Source organism: Arachis hypogaea, chromosome 18 (assembly GCF_003086295.3).
Source record: "Arachis hypogaea cultivar Tifrunner chromosome 18, arahy.Tifrunner.gnm2.J5K5, whole genome shotgun sequence".
Taxonomy (NCBI): Eukaryota; Viridiplantae; Streptophyta; class Magnoliopsida; order Fabales; family Fabaceae; genus Arachis; species Arachis hypogaea.
This window is the reverse complement of record NC_092053.1, coordinates 129,226,633-129,242,822: the sequence shown is the minus strand read 5'-3', so window position 1 is coordinate 129,242,822 and position 16,190 is coordinate 129,226,633.

Sequence of the window (16,190 nt, the reverse complement as noted above, 5' to 3'; positions counted from 1 at the left end):
TATTACAAATTATAATTTTATTAGTTCTATTTAAAAATGTTTTATCCCATCAAGAATGAAATTATTTGCTGATTTGTTTTGGTTGGACGAGTTTTTTTTTTTTTTATCAAAAATAGAAGACTCGAACCCGCAACCTCTTAATTGAGTATAGGGAGATTATGCCATTTGAGCTATTATTCATTGGCTAAATTTGAAAAGATAGGAGACTCGAATCCGCAACCTCTTAATTGAGTATAGAGAGTCTGTGCCATTTGAGCTATTACTCATTGGCTTGGACGAGTTAATACTAAGAAAAGATTGTATAAAATAGATGTTGTTGGTCAAAATGATATTATTTGTATTTTTTATTAAAAAAAAAGATTAAAAATATTTATGCGTTTAGTTGGTAGTGTCAAGTAGACTATAAACATTTTTAAGTATTTTTAAACTGTATTTTAAAAATTAGACAGAAACAACAGAAAAGAAAAAAGAACAGACCGATGGTTGGTTAGTTTTTTTACTATCATTTAGAATATTTGACTTGAAAAAACGCTAAAATCTTCAAGAACAAACATTCAAGTGTAGCAAAAGTCATCAATAAAACCATAATAAACTATCAAGATTGGCGTGGTGTTGACTCCTATAATTATTGACATAGTAATCAATCACAATTCCATTTCTTATGTTATATCTGGTATTGACATAGTAATGGATCACAATTCCATTTCTGGTAGTTTCGGAATGAATATACTTTTGGCAATTTCTGCCGTTTTATTGTTAAAGATGTTTTAATTTTTTTTTTGAATTAAATATTTTAAATAACAAAAAAAATCCAATCATTATTTTATGGTTCTTCAAAAGGTTTGGAGTTATCTAATTATATTTATTGATGTTGCTATTTAACTCTCTAAGTATTATTTTAGAGTTCTTAACAAAGTTTGGAATTATCTAATATCAACTATTCAAGCACACTTAATTAATTTAGATTGATCGAGTAGTTAACTCATTTATCCGTTTAAATAAATATTAGAGAATTTGAATTCTGTTTTGTATATGCAGCAATTCGCTGGTCAATGACAGACAGACTTTAAATAACATTCAAATCTACAACAGATTAATTTTTGGCCTGTCGAATTATAAGATAAAAAAAGTATTTAAGCACACAACATATACCAAGTAAGGGGTTTTTTGCTACTATGTAGATTTCAAATTCCATCTATCGGTGTGGAGAACATGTGTCGACCGTCTAACAATGTACATTGCGACACATATGGGATCTCAGTATGGCACGGATTTTGAAAAATATGTGTATAGAAGAGTAGGATCCGAATTTCTATCAAGCATACACAAATTGACTAAGATCATTAGTAGAATTAGTAAGTTTGTTTAATGTTTAGGGTTAATTTATTAAATAAGTATTATGTTAATCTTTTAAAAAATATTAAAATATTTTATTATTGGTAACAATTAGTGCTTTTCGTATAATAATACACACTTGATGAAAGAAAATAAAATTGTGTTAACAAATTTTAAAATAATATACTTGTCATATATTTTAACCCAGGTTAAATTTATTGATAATAATAATGAGTATCAATGATGTAAGCAAAAATAAATAATCAATATAAAATTAGTTAAATTATTAAATTTATATTTTTTTTTGGGTATTAATACGGAACTTAAAATTTGAAAAAAAAAACTTAAATATAAACTATATCAGATAAGATAGTTTATTTTTTATCATCATTCAAAATGCTATCTAATTCCGAAAAGATAAATTTTAAAATATAAAATTATTCTCTAACAGCAAATTCTTTTTGGTCCAAAATCAAATTAACTCTGTGTTTTTAGATAGCATTTTAAATGATGATGAAAAATAAACTATCTTAATCGGTATAGTTTATATTTAATTTTTTTTTCAAACTCTAGTTCCGTATTAATACTTAAAAAAAATATAAATTTAATAGTTTAACTAATTTTATATTGATTATTTATTTTTGCTTACATCATTGACATTCATTATTATTATTATCAATAAATTTAACCTTTTACGGATTAAAATATATGACAAGTATATTATTTTAAAATTTGTTAACACAATTTTATTTTCTTTTATCAAGTATGTAATATTATACGAAAAGCACTAATTATTACCAATAATAAAATATTTTAATATTTTTTAAAAGATCAATATAATACTTATTTAATAAATTAACCTAAACATTAAACAAACCTACTAACTCCACTAATGATCCTAGCCAACCTGTGCATATTTTATAGAGATTCAGATCCTACTCTCCTATACACATACTTTTTAAAACTCGTACCATACTGAAATCCCACATGTGTTGTAATTTACATTGTTAGACGACCGACATATGTTATCTACACCTGTAGATGAAATTTAAAATCTACATGGTAGTAAAACCCGCAAATAAATTCACATATAACAAAAATTGAATAATTTTACCATTTTTTTTACAGAACACATATAACATCACTTTGAGTGGTAATACCAATCTACTCAAATAGTTCTTAATATTAATCTGACCAACTAAATAATCAATTCAATTCGTAGAGGAGTTAATCTTCTTCAAATTTCTTTAATGAAACTATAGTTTGTTATATCTTCTGACATAATTTTTATCTGTAAAATTTATACAAATAAATTAATAAAAATAAATAATTTTTTTTTTCAGATTTTAACACAATTTTATCATCTCTTTCTACTATCAAGTTAATTGATTCTAAAATTTTATGAAATTGATTTAAAATTTCTATACTTTATTTTTGGAGTAAACACTTAACCTGACCTTTTATCATTATCTCGAAAGACAAAGCGCTCTCTGATAAAATAAATAGATCAAATTGACCCCTGTCCCTGAGCTCCATGAAACAAAACAACCTGTTCGGTAAGTCGGTTGATGAACGATTCGGGTTGTGATCCGGGATGATGGTAGGGGCTCGTCAAGTCGTGGACTGCCGGTCAGCGGTGCGTGAGGTCCCGAGCACTTCGCGTGAGAGGGGGGTGCCACCTGCAAAGACACTCCGACGCTCTTGTCAGTAAGGTGTGCAGGTGGAAAGGGTGATAGAGTATGTGACGTACCTCGGGGGAGAGCCAGTCTCCCCCTTATATACATGTCAGTAGTGGGCCCCTCAAGTGGACATGCCCATACCCTCAAGGACGCTGTCCCACAGCTGTGTGCAAGCCGTACGGGACGCGTGTCCGGGTCGGGTGGAGGGCGTGTTGCTGGGCCGGAGGGAACTCGGGTTGGGTTGACCCGCGTGAATTTGGGCCAGGCCGTAACAGTGCCCCCGACGCGTCAGCGATGGCCGTGAGGGCCATCGGTGGCGCGTGATGTCTACGTTCGTACGTTGTCGTTGGGTCGGCTGATCGTGGGAGAGACGCGTCTCTTGTGCGCGTGTCTCTTGGTCTACTGTGGCATCTGTTTGCCGTTTCGTTCTCCGCGCTGGGCATTTAATGCTCATAATGATTTGAAAAAACCTGCGCGCAAAGACTATCTTGCCTTTGCTTCCTTTCGCGCTTTTGGAGGTGGTTTTTAAACAGTTTTCTCCCTATCCACCTCCCACTCTTACTATTTCCAACTCCTTCTCTCCCTAACATCCAAAGCTTCCAGTGCGAACTCCCTCCTGCTTCAACTTTCAGTCCAAGTTTCTTTCATCATTCCAGGTAATTTTTTGGTCTCTTTCCTTTGGTATCTGTGTTATGTCCTGCTGCTGTGCGATTGCTGCTTGCGTTTGTTGCATGGCTAGTTTATTTTTGCCGAAAGGTTTTTCAATGTTGGGGTAGGTGAGTTAGGGGAGGGGTACCATTCTAGGATAGGTTTTTGGGTGGTTTATGTGGTAGGCGTAGTTTTTAGCCGTGTTTGGTCACGATTGAGTTGAAAAGGCGTAGTTTCTGAGTTTTTTCGGGCTCCCGACCTCATAGACTAACGGAGTGGTACCCCGCTGTAGGTATGCCTCGCGTTGTCTCCCGGTCTTCCGGATCTGGTGCGGCTTACGACCCGTATGCTTGGGTGACCGACGATATAAAGAGCTCACCCAACCAGATGGGCTTGGAGGAGTTGACCGAGTTCCGGCAAGCCGGCTACTTGTGTGGGGGGACTGATGAAGAGGCCAACTACGAGGTCATTGTCCCTGCTCCCCATGAGCGTATTTATGAGCTCAATTTTCACTCCCCTCGTGTCCCCGATTGGATCTGGTTTTATAAGTCCATGTTCACGCAAGTTGGCATTCGGATACCGTTCTCCGAGTTTCAAATGGCGCTGCTGAATCGGATATCCGTCGCCCCGTCTCAGCTTCATCCGAACAGCTGGGCTTCGATCCGCTGCTTCGAAATGGTCTGCGATTACTTGGAGCTGCCGGCGTCGGTGGACGTTTTTCTCTTTTATTTCAACCTTACCAACCCCTCCAAACAGGGGAAGGCGAGAAAAGGGTTTCTTTCTTTCCGTTCTGCCCAGGGTAGGAAGATTTTTGGCCTTTTTGAGGACTCCTACCACAGTTTTAAAGATAAGTACTTCAAGGTTCGTCCTGTCAAGGGTCGTCATCCCTTCTGGTTGTCGTTAGAGGGGGAGCGCCTTATCCAAACTTACTGGAGTTTTGGCGCGGGGTCGAATCCTTTCATCAAAGTGACGTACAAAAGGTTGTCGGCTGTAGATAAGCAGATAGCCGACGTCCTTTTTGCTATCTTTGAAAAGAACCCCGTGAACCCACATCTTCTTATGGGTGAGCGGGAGGCCGCCAGGAGCTATATTCGTGAGTTGTCTTCTTTGTTTGCCTATGTTTCTTTGTCGTTGTTTTTCTCTTTCCGACCTAACGACTAACGTGCATGTTGTTTGTTGCAGTGGAAATGTCTGCCACTGTGACCGGTCTTGAGAATCTGATGAAGATCTTTTTTGAGGCAAGTGATGACGAGAATGCCGAAGAGAAGGACGTTGGTAAGTCGGAGGGTCCTTCAGGGGAGAAGGAGAATCAGGCTGCGCCTTCTTCCTGGGATACCGAAACGTCAGGAAAACAGGCCGTAGGGGGTCAGGTTTCCCCTACCCGCGAGGAAGGGTCCGCTGATGGGCACGTGACTCTCACCCCTCATCCGGATAGTGACGTGGAGCTTATCCATACTCCCAAGAAGCGAAAGATGTCTTCCAGCCCGGAAGGGGCCCTTACCATAATGGAGAGGAACTTTGATGCTACCAAATTCATTGACTCCCAACTGATACCCGGGACAGAAGAGCATTTTCACGAGACCGAACTGTCCGGGCAGGCAAGGTGGATGTATCGCACCTTGCTTCGTGGGGCCGTGATAGCTCGGAAGGCCGAATTCGAGTTATCCGGTATGGAGGCGCTTCGGAGGAAGCTTGAGTCCTCTGTTAAGGCGAACAATGACTTTAAGGCTCAAGTTGAACTCCTCCAGGGTCAGCTGTCCGAGATGGGGGGAAAGCTTAGCGCTGCTGAGGAGAAGTCGTCGTTTGTTGCGGAGAGGTTGAAGGCGTCCGATGAGACCGTGGCCCGGCTTCTTGAGCGCGAGATGACATTGGAGGGTCAACTGAACGCCGCTCAGGGTCGGGTTGTCGCCTTGGAAAAAGAGCGGGAGCAGGCCGTCTCGGAGGCGAAGGCCGCTAAAGCAGAGGCCGCTGAGCTTAAGAAGAAGCTTAAGGTGACCAAGGAGCAAGGGAAGAATGCTATCTTGATGACCGAAGATGCCCTGAAGGCTCAGCTGAGGATCGCAGCTCCTGATTTCGACACATCGTCAATTGGCGTTTTCAAGACTATCCAGGACGGAAAGATTGTTGACATGCCGAGGAAGTGAAGTCTTGTAACTTAGGATATTTTGTAATGCATTTGCTGAACAACCTGTTGTTCGTTCTTTGTTTTGACTCTTTATAAGTTATACTTATTTGGTCGTTTGGCCGGGTTGTCGTTTATTGTATTTGTTGTTATTTCTCTTGGGGGCTCGCGCCCGTTTTCCCGTTTTGCGATAGTTATGGCTTGGATTGCCGTGGTCGTGTTGTCGTCGTAGTTTGCTTTGGCCGTAACTAAGATGGCCCCCGGGGTGATCAGTCCCGGTCTGCCGTTTTAAGACGCGCTCGTGTGCGTCGCACGTAGGGAAGAAGTAAAAAAGTAGACAAGTAGACAAGCATGAGTAAAAAGCAAATTAACCAAGTATGAGTTAATCGTTAGCCAAGCAATTTAACCAATATGGTGAATATTTGACAAGATAAAAAGGTAGATTGTCATCTGGACAAAGCGGTATTTACTTATTTCTTTAAGTTCTCAGTTCGGCGAATCGTCTGGTCATGGGTAGAACCTTCTCAGCGCCGTTTCTGTTAGGTGAGCTATCTCCCTCGTTTCCTCAATCAGGTCTTTCTCGACCGCTTCGCTCATGCCCGCGAGCAGTAGTCGGGGGCTCAGTTCGCCGATTTCGACTGGTATCACCGCATCGACCCCGTATGTTAGGCGAAAGGAAGTTTCTCCCGTAGCGCTTTGCTCGGTTGTTCGGTAAGACCATAAGACGGAGGAGAGTTCGTCAGCCCAGCTTCCTTTCTTATTGTCTAGGCGCTTCTTTAGACCAAGGAGGACGACTTTGTTTGCGGCCTCTACCTGCCCGTTTGTTTGGGGGTGTTCTATTGAGGAGAACTTTTGCTTTATCCCCAGGCCAGAAAGGAATTCCATGAACTTCTTGTCGGTGAACTGGGTCCCGTTGTCCGAGATAACGACCTCCGGGATACCGAAACGGGTTATCACCTGCCTCCACATGAACTTCCGGCAGTTGGAGGACGATATCGTGGCTAGTGGTTCAGCCTCCACCCATTTGGTATAGTAGTCAATGGCGACAATGAGGTATTTGACTTGTCCTGGGCCGACCGGGAAAGGTCCCAGGAGGTCGACTCCCCATTGTGCAAAAGGTCGTGTAGTCGTTAGCGAGCTTAGCTCGGAGGCCGGTGCCTTGTGGAAGTTGGCGTTTTGTTGACACTTCGTGCATTTTCTGACGAATTCCTTTGAGTCCTTCATCATTGTCGGCCAGTAGTATCCTGCTCGGATGAGCTTCCTTGCTAGGGCTTTGCCCCCGATGTGGTGTCCGCAACACCCCTCATGGACTTCTCTAAGCACGTAGTCCGTTTGGTCGGGGTGCAAACACTTCAATAGGGGTTGGCTAAGTCCCTTTTTGAATAGTTGTCCCTGTATGATTGCATATCTGGCCGCCTCCCTTCTTAAAGGTTTGGCTGCTTTCTCATCTTCGGGCAACTTGCCGAGTTCCAGGAAGTTGGTGATGGGGTCTAGCCATGAGGGGCTCGACTCCGTCAAGTGGAGGGCGACCGTTGGTTCCTTCACCATGCCTTGGATGAGCGACCGGTTACCCGATCCTGGCTTTGTGCTCGCCAGCTTCGACAGGAGGTCTGCCCGCGTGTTCCTTTCTCTTGGAACGTGCTGGACGATGACCTCCTGGAACTGGCTTGTCATTTCCTTAACCTTTTCCAAGTATTTTTGGAGGAGGGGGTCCCGGGCTTGGTAGCTTCCGTTTACCTGTGAGGTGACGACTTGGGAGTCGCTGCATACTTCGACCCTCGTCGCCCCGACTTTCCGAGCCAGCATTAGTCCGCCCAGGAGAGCCTCATATTCTGCTTGGTTGTTCGACACTGGAAACTCGAACTTGGTCGATTGCTCATAGATGACCCCTGCTGGGCTTTCCAAGATGACCCCTGCTCCTCCGGACGTTTGGTTGGAGGCTCCGTCCACATGAAGCCTCCACCGTGTGCCCGTTTCCTCGGGAGGGTCCCCCGTTACCTCCACCAAGAAGTCTGGCATTGCCTGGGCCTTGATTGCATGTCGGGGCTCATACTGTAGGTCATATTGTGAGAGCTCGATGGCCCAGGTCATCATCCTACCAGCCAAATCAGGTTTTTGCAGTATTTGTCGAATCGCGTGATCTGTCCTCACGACTATACGGTGACTCTGGAAGTATTGTCTTAACCTTCGGGAGGACACTAGGAGCGCCAGCGCCAGTCTTTCCAGTTTGCTGTACCTCAGCTCTGGTCCCTGGAGTGCCCTGCTCACGAAGTAAACGGGCTGTTGTGTCTTTGCTTCTTCTGTAACGAGGACCGCGGCAAGCACTTCCTCGGTTACTGACAGGTAGAGGTAGAGCGGTTCTCCGGCTCTGGGTTTCCCGAGAACTGGTGGTGCCGCCAAGATTTCCTTGAAGTGGTTGAATGCCTCTTCGCACGCTGGGGTCCATTCGAACGTCATTCCCTTTCTCATTAAATTGAAGAAGGGTAGGGCTCTTGCTGCCGATGCGCCGAGAAAACGGGATAAAGCTGTCAATCTTCCGGCAAGTCTCTGGACGTCTTTGATACAACCCGGACTCTTCATTTGAAGGACCGCTTGGCACTTTTTGGGATTGGCTTCCACTCCTCTTTGAGTGATCATGAAGCCCAGGAACTTTCCGGCCTCCATGGCGAACGTGCATTTGAGCGGATTAAGCCTCATGCCGTGTTGCCGTAGGGACGAGAAAACGCCGTTAAGGTTGCTCAGAAGATCGTCGGGTCGTGCGGTCTTTGCGAGTATGTCATCCACATAGACTTCTACTGTTTTGCCCATGAGTTCGCTGAATATCTTGTTCATCAACCTTTGGTACGTGGCCCCAGCATTTTTTAGACCAAACGGCATTACCTTGTAACAATAGATGCCCCCTGGCGTTATGAACACCGTTTTTTCCTCGTCGGGTCGGTGCATCGGTATCTGATTGTACCCTGAGTAGGCATCCATGAAGCTTAGATACCTGAACCCTACCGCTGCGTCGACAAGTGCATCAATATTAGGCAGGGGGTAGCAGTCCTTGGGACAGGTCTTGTTGAGGTCAGAGTAGTCCACACACATTCTCCACCTCCCATTGTGTTTTTTAACCAGAACTACATTCGACAACCAAGTCGAGTAGTCCAGTTCCCGGATGAATCCCGCTTCTAGGAAGCTGGCCGTTTGCTTGGCCACCTCTTCCGCCCTTTCCTGCGACATTTTTCTCCTTCTCTGGGCCACTGGTTTGGCTCCTGCCTTTATGGCCAGGTGATGCGACATGAGCTGGGGATCTATCCCGGGCATGTCGGCAGGTGTCCAGGCAAAGAGGTCGGCATTGGCCCTGATCATTTCCATCAAAGGCTCCTTTATCTCGTGGGGGAGGTTTTTGTTTATGAATGTGAATTTATCGTCCTCCTCGCCGACTCTGAACTTTTCCAAGTCTCCTTCTGGCTCTGGTCTGGGTTTGTCGTCTACCCTGGCATCCAGGTCGGCCAGGAAGACCCCTGACGCTTCTTTGGATTTTTTCCTGAGAGAAAGGCTGGCGTGGTCGCAAGCGACCGCCGTTTCCAAGTCGCCCCTGAGGGATCCCACGGATCCGTCATCGGTGATGAACTTCATCACCAGTAGTTTCGTACTGATAGCTGCCCCCAGGTCGTTAATGGTCTTTCTCCCCAGGATGATGTTATCAGCCGTCGAATCTCGTAATATCACAAAGTCTGCCATGACTGTTCTCCGTCTTTGCCCTTGTCCCACAGAGGTCGGGAGTGTGATGATTCCGTCCGGCTTGATGAAGTGGTCGCCTAACCCTACCACACCGTGCTGGTGGGTCGTCAGGTCGGAGTCTCTCAATCCCAAGGCATCGAAAACGTTTCGAAACATGATATTTGAGTCTGCCCCCGTATCTACCAGGATTCGTTTGACGAGGCCAGTTCCGACCCTAGCCGTGATGACCATGGGCGGACTTTCCGGCACCTCGTCGAACCATTGGTCCTCCGGGCCGAAAGAGATAGGTGGGAGACCCTTAAGACTTCTAACGGGTGAGGTGGAGACCGCTAGGACCTTGGCATCTTTCTTCTGTGCTGATTTCGACTTCGGGGCGGTATTCCTGGCCGTCACCACGTTTACCACCGTGAGACCGTGGTCGTCACCCTCTGGTTCTTGTCGTCGTCTCGTTGGTCGGGATCTATCTTCGCTGTCGTGGTCCCGGTTGCGTCTCCTTGGTTCTCTTATAAGGTGGGAGAAGTCGGCGAGTTTGCCGTCCCTGATGGCTTGCTCGAGGGCGTCCTTTAGGTCAAAGCAGTCTTGGGTCTTGTGCCCGTAACCCTTGTGATACTCGCAGTAGAGGTTCTTGTTTCCTCCCGTCTTGTCTTTCAGTGGTCGGGGCTTCGACAGTATCCCTTTTTCTGCTATCTGTTGGTAAACTTCAGTGATTGATGCCGTGAGGGGGGTGTAGTTGGTGAACTTCCCAACTCGGGGGAACGGTTTGGGTGGTTTACTCGGACCGCCGTCCCTGGCGTGTTCCTTTGGTCTTTCTCTGGCTTCAAAGTGCCGGGCTTGGTTGTAGGCGGGCTGCCGTTTATTGGCAGCCACAACCCGGCTGACTTCCTCGTCATTGATATATTGTTTGGCCACGCACTGGATCTCTTGCATTGTCCAGACGGGCTTTGTGGTGAGGTGTTTCCTGAAGTCCTCATTTGAGAGCCCGTTCGTTAAGCACAAACTTGCCACCGAGTCCGTCAGACCATCAATTTCCAAGCACTCGTCATTAAAACGGTCCAGGTACTTCCTGGTCGGCTCTCCGGGTCTCTGTGTCACCCCTAGCAAATTTATTGGGTGTTTGGCTTTGACAATCCTAGTCGTGAACTGAGCCAAGAAGGCGTGGCTGATGTCGGAGAATTGGGTCACCGAGCCTTGCGGGAGGTTGTTGAACCACCGTATTGCCGGGCCCGCTAAGGTGACCGGGAAAGCGTGACATCTGACCTCGTCACCCACTCCTTCTAGGTTCATCCTGGCCTCAAAGGCCGTCAAGTGTTCCAGGGGGTCTTGCGTTCCGTCATACTTCATGTCTGTCGGCTTGTCGAAGTGTTTCGGTAGTCGGACCTCGAGTACGGAACGGTGGAAAGGAGTCGCTCCTATTATGACGGGTCCTCGGGCAGTTCTTCTTGACTCGTCGTTCTCACGGCGCGCCTCCTCGTCGCCCCTGTTTGACGCACGCCGCCTTTCGTGTCGGGCGTAGATGATGGGGTCCCGACTCCTTCTTCTGGGGCGTGCCCACCCCCCAGTGCTCTCCGACTCGTATTCGGGGCTGGGCGTGTGCCTCGGGCGGCTCCTTGAACAGGAACGGGTAGGGCTCCGCTCTGGGGAGCGTTGGTCGCGCTCTCTTTCTGCTAGCCTGCGCTCTAAGTCCTGCATTCTGTGGCGTAGTTCTTGCATTATTCTGGCGTGGTTGTCGCCAGTCCCCCGAAGGGGCGTCTCTCGTGCGCCTGGGTTGCGTCCCTCGGGGGGGATCTCGGATGTTGTCGGTTTCCCGTCCCGGCGGCATCGCCTCCGGGTACGGCCTCGCGACTTGCCTCTGTTTCGACTAGCACGAAGTCCATGGACGAGTCCCCACAGACGGTGCCAATGTTCGGTAAGTCGGTTGATGAACGATTCGGGTTGTGATCCGGGATGATGGTAGGGGCTCGTCAAGTCGTGGACTGCCGGTCAGCGGTGCGCGAGGTCCCGAGCACTTCGCGTGAGAGGGGGGTGCCACCTGCAAAGACACTCCGACGCTCTTGTCAGTAAGGTGTGCAGGTGGAAAGGGTGATAGAGTATGTGACGTACTTCGGGGGGAGAGCCAGTCTCCCCCTTATATACATGTCAGTAGTGGGCCCCTCAAGTGGACAGGTCCATACCCTCAAGGACGCTGTCCCACAGCTGTGTGCAAGCCGTACGGGACGCGTGTCCGGGTCGGGTGGAGGGCATGTTGCTGGGCCGGAGGGAACTCGGGTCGGGTTGACCCGCGTGAATTTGGGCCAGGCCGTAACACAACCCTTTCATTAAAACTGCTTACATGGCTCGTTAAATTAATGATGTGTCTGTTAAATACTTCGTTAGCAACCGAGAAATTGTTAAGGACTGACACAAAGCATTGTATGAATGGTTAGGTACCGTTAGGTACAAAAAGATTTTAAAAAAAAGGACAACGTTTGCTGATGTTTTTCTTCATTAAAATCTTGTTCTTCTTTGTAAGCTATTATTTGAGTGAGTGATTAGTCTGTAAAGTCCTAAAAATGAGCAAGGTCAAGTTGAAGGAAATGGAGGCGGCGACCAGAGTTGGAGTGGAAACATTAGGTCTACTGGAGTGTTGCCAATCACGACAGAAGAAGATTTGTTGCCCTTATATGTAAATGTGGAGTTCATGCGATTTTCTTCATGTCTAGAACAGATCGAAACCCATATCAGTTGCTCTTTCGTTGCTCATATTTTATGGTATTGTGAAATTTGTGTTTAAATCTTTGTTAAATGATAATAAAGTCAATGTTAATGTTGTGTAATTATTATTGTAGACTAGAATAGATCACTGCAATTTCTATGCATGCATGACTTGATGAATATATTGTCTCTGTATTTAAAGATTCTGGTAGTGATGCTTGTTTTGGTGTTGAAACGAGAATTCAAAATCAAAATTATGTGGCAGAGGGAAAACTGAAGAAGTTGGAAGAAAGAATATTTGAGTTGGAATTAAAATCCAAAGATAGGGGGTACAGAAAAAAGTGAACAAGAATAGGTTCTTAAATATATTTTTCTTCATAATGATTTGGTAATTCGAGTTGTAATTGACAAATTCTGAATAGTATATATGTTGAATTGAAACTCGTAATTTGTATTTGTTTAAGTTGGCAATACGATGGATTAAACATTTGTGCAAATGAATTGAAATGAGATTTTGTCTTTTTGATATTCATATGCTTATATGCAAGAAAAAGTGATACTAAATTAAGAATTGAAAATTAACACAAGATAATTGAACAGTAACACAGAGATAGTTATTCATTGCTAGGTAGTTCCATGTATGCCTAAAACATAAAAGTTGAGTGTCGTACAACTTCAAAAGAAGATATGATGATACCACAATAAAATATAACACATCCATAGTTTGTGATAGCAAATAGGATTTAAAGACTTAAAAGAAGTAAAATAGAGGGCACCATATGGCCATACTAAAACAAAAATCTAAAGCTTCTTAGATAAAGTAGACTTTCGAACATCTAACACATCAATTTGGTATAGTTATTAGATTTTTCCCTCAATAATTAATGTTTTGGTTTTTAGAGGGGTAGGACTTATATTTAAAATTTTTTGAATAAGTCTATGTATTTAATATTATGTGATTATGTAGTTTAAAGTAAAGACTTTTCGATTTCTTAATTAAAAATCCGATTGTATTTCGTAAAGGATCAATATTAAATAATATAATACTAAATACAAAGGAGTAGAGGTAAGTAATGTCTGAACTTTTAGTACGATCATGAGACGTTAAAAGTTAGGACATTATACTTCATCCCTCATTTAGATTAATAATAGGAAGATTTAATGAGTGCCAAGATCCTTCGCTGACCTTGGTGACCAACCCACTTGGTGTTGTGGCATTCTCTCACAAACTTTCTTCTTAGATTTTTCCACTTAGGGGCGTATAGCCTTCTCCCTTTGGTGAAGAAAAAATCGTCTTCTAGCCAAAATATTTTGGTCTTACATTCTTTAGCCAACTCTACCAACTTCTTAACTAATAGATCATAATGTAACCCTTTCTTGATGATGCGTATAATGTCTCCTTCAACCATGAAAATGACTGCCAATTCAGTATTTGATGGACGGATGAATCTAGCATCTAGCAGATCCTTGAGTTGCTTTTTCAACTCCTCAAGTTTTGGCGGCGCCATCCTATAAGGTGCTGAGGCAGGCATATTCGCTCCTAACTCCAATTCAATCTTGTGATCCACCTTCCTCCTAGGTCGTAATTGTCTTGGAAACTCAGGAGGCATCACATCTTTATTTTCTTCAAAGATTTTCTTGGTTTCGGGAGAAGCATCTTCTCTTTCAGATATTGACTCCTCTTGTAATAGAGTCAAATATGTAATCTCTCATTTCTTGAACCCCTTTTTTGAGTTGCATGGTGGAGAACATTGGTGGTCCTCCAGCTTTAGAGACTGTAGGGACCATGCATGGAGACCCTTTCTCCATGACGCATACTATGTCGTAGTATGCCATAGGTATTATATTTGCCTTCCTTTACAAATCGATCCCGATAACTATCTTGAAATCATCCATGGGTCCTACTGAGAAATGCACAAGGCCTTTCCAATAACCAAGAGTCATCTCAACCCTTTTTGCTACTCCCTTAAGAGATTCACCCTTGGTATTCACGGGTTTGAACCAACCATTCCTTTCGGTGATCTTCAACTCAAACCTCTTTGCTTCATCAGGCGTGATGAAGTTGTGTGTAGTACCAGTGTTGATCATAGCCATAACGGATTTTCTATTGATAAAGACTTTGACATGCATCAAGCCTTTCTTTTCTACAGGACTTTGCCTCTTTGTCCTTCACAGCATTCAGGAGTTTGACAAATCCAACACATTCAGTCACTTATGATTCAATCTCTCGTTCTTTGGTAATAGATGCCAAAGTCTCTAGTTTGGGATAGTACTTCATTTATTGTGGTCCCTTGCACACGAAGCATCCTCTTTTGGGCATGAAAGTGATAGCGGGAAACGCATCCGCATTAACTACCGGCAAGTATACCGGGTCGCATCAAGTAGTAAAACTCACAAGAGTGAGGTCGATCCCACAGGGATTGATGGATCAAGCAACTTTAGTGAGGTGATATGTCTAGTCAAGCTAAAATTGAAAGGAGTTTGGTGAAATTTAACTAACAGAATGTAAATGGCAAGAATTCTAAAGTGCTGAAAGTAAATGGCAGAATGTAAATTGCGGAAATATAAATGGAAAGAAACTTAAGTTGCATGAAAAGTAAATGGCATGAAATGTAAATGGGGATTGGGTGCTGGAAAATTAAAGGAAGCAGTAAATTCAAAGCAATTAAATGAAACTCAAGGCAATCAAAGTGGGAAATAACAGAGAGAAAGATTCATTAGGGATTGGAGATATTATAACCCATCATGAATCAAATGGGTTTCAACTTCTTTCTCAATCATATGAGTAGATCTATGGTGGATTGTAATTAGGCATGGCAAAAATTCCCAGCAGGGCGGGTAACCGCGGGGATTTACCCGCCGGGAAGCAGATATGGGGGCTGATTTTCACCCGCGGGGACGGGGGACGGGGCCTCGTATAATAAACGGGGCGGGGGCGGGGGTAGAGGTCCCCGCCCCGTGGGGATCCGTTAAATCCCCGTTTGTGTGAAAAGACGAAAATATCCCTGTGTGTATATATATATATATATATATATATATATATATATATATATATATATATATATAATATGTAACCTAACCCTAGCCGCCGCATTCACACATCACACATCCTTCCCTAATCCCTATCCCTGCTTCAGAGAGTGAGAGTTCCTCTCCTCTGCCTCTCCACTCCTCCTCAAGCGCTCAGCCCGTTGCCCCCTCCTGTCTCTTTTCCGTTGACCGCCGACCGCCGACCGCTACCTTCCACCCTCTGGGTCCCTTAGCGCCGTAGTCAACTCTCCTCTCTTGTCCACTCCTCCTCAAAGTTCAAACCCCCAGACCCCGCAGTTCAAGTCTCCACCGACAGACCTCCTACCCTCTGGGTCCTCAGTGCCGCTTCCCACCCCAGACCCCCTGAGTGGCTCGGTCGCTCACTGCAGGTGTCGAGCTCACCGTCGCGGGCTCACGGCAACGTCGTCTTCTTCTCCTTGTCGTGGCAGACTCGTCGCTGGTCGTCATCACTGGTCTTCTCCTTTTCTCCGTCGGGTAAGTCAGCCTGTGGTTTCTGATTAGGTTAATTGGATTTCTTAATTTCTGATTAGGTTAATGAATTTCTGAATTTCTGATTAGGTTAATGAATTTTTGAGTTTTGAATTTCTGAGTTTCTGATTAGGTTAATGAATTTCTGAATTTCTGAGTTTTGATTTTCTGAATTTTTGATTAGGTTAATGAATTTCTGACTTTTTGATTAGGTTAATGAATTCTGAGTTTTGAATTTCTGAATTTCTTATTAAGTTAATGAATTTCTGATTAGGTTAATCTGATTCCGATTCTGAATTTCTGGTTTTTAATTTATATTTTTGAGTTAAGTTGATATGATTTTGATTTTTGATTCTGATTTATATTTTTTAGTTAATATTGAGTTAATATGAACTTTGGTTAATCTGATTCCGATTCTGAATTTCTGATTTTTAATTTATATTTCTGAGTTAGGTTGATGTGATTTTGAT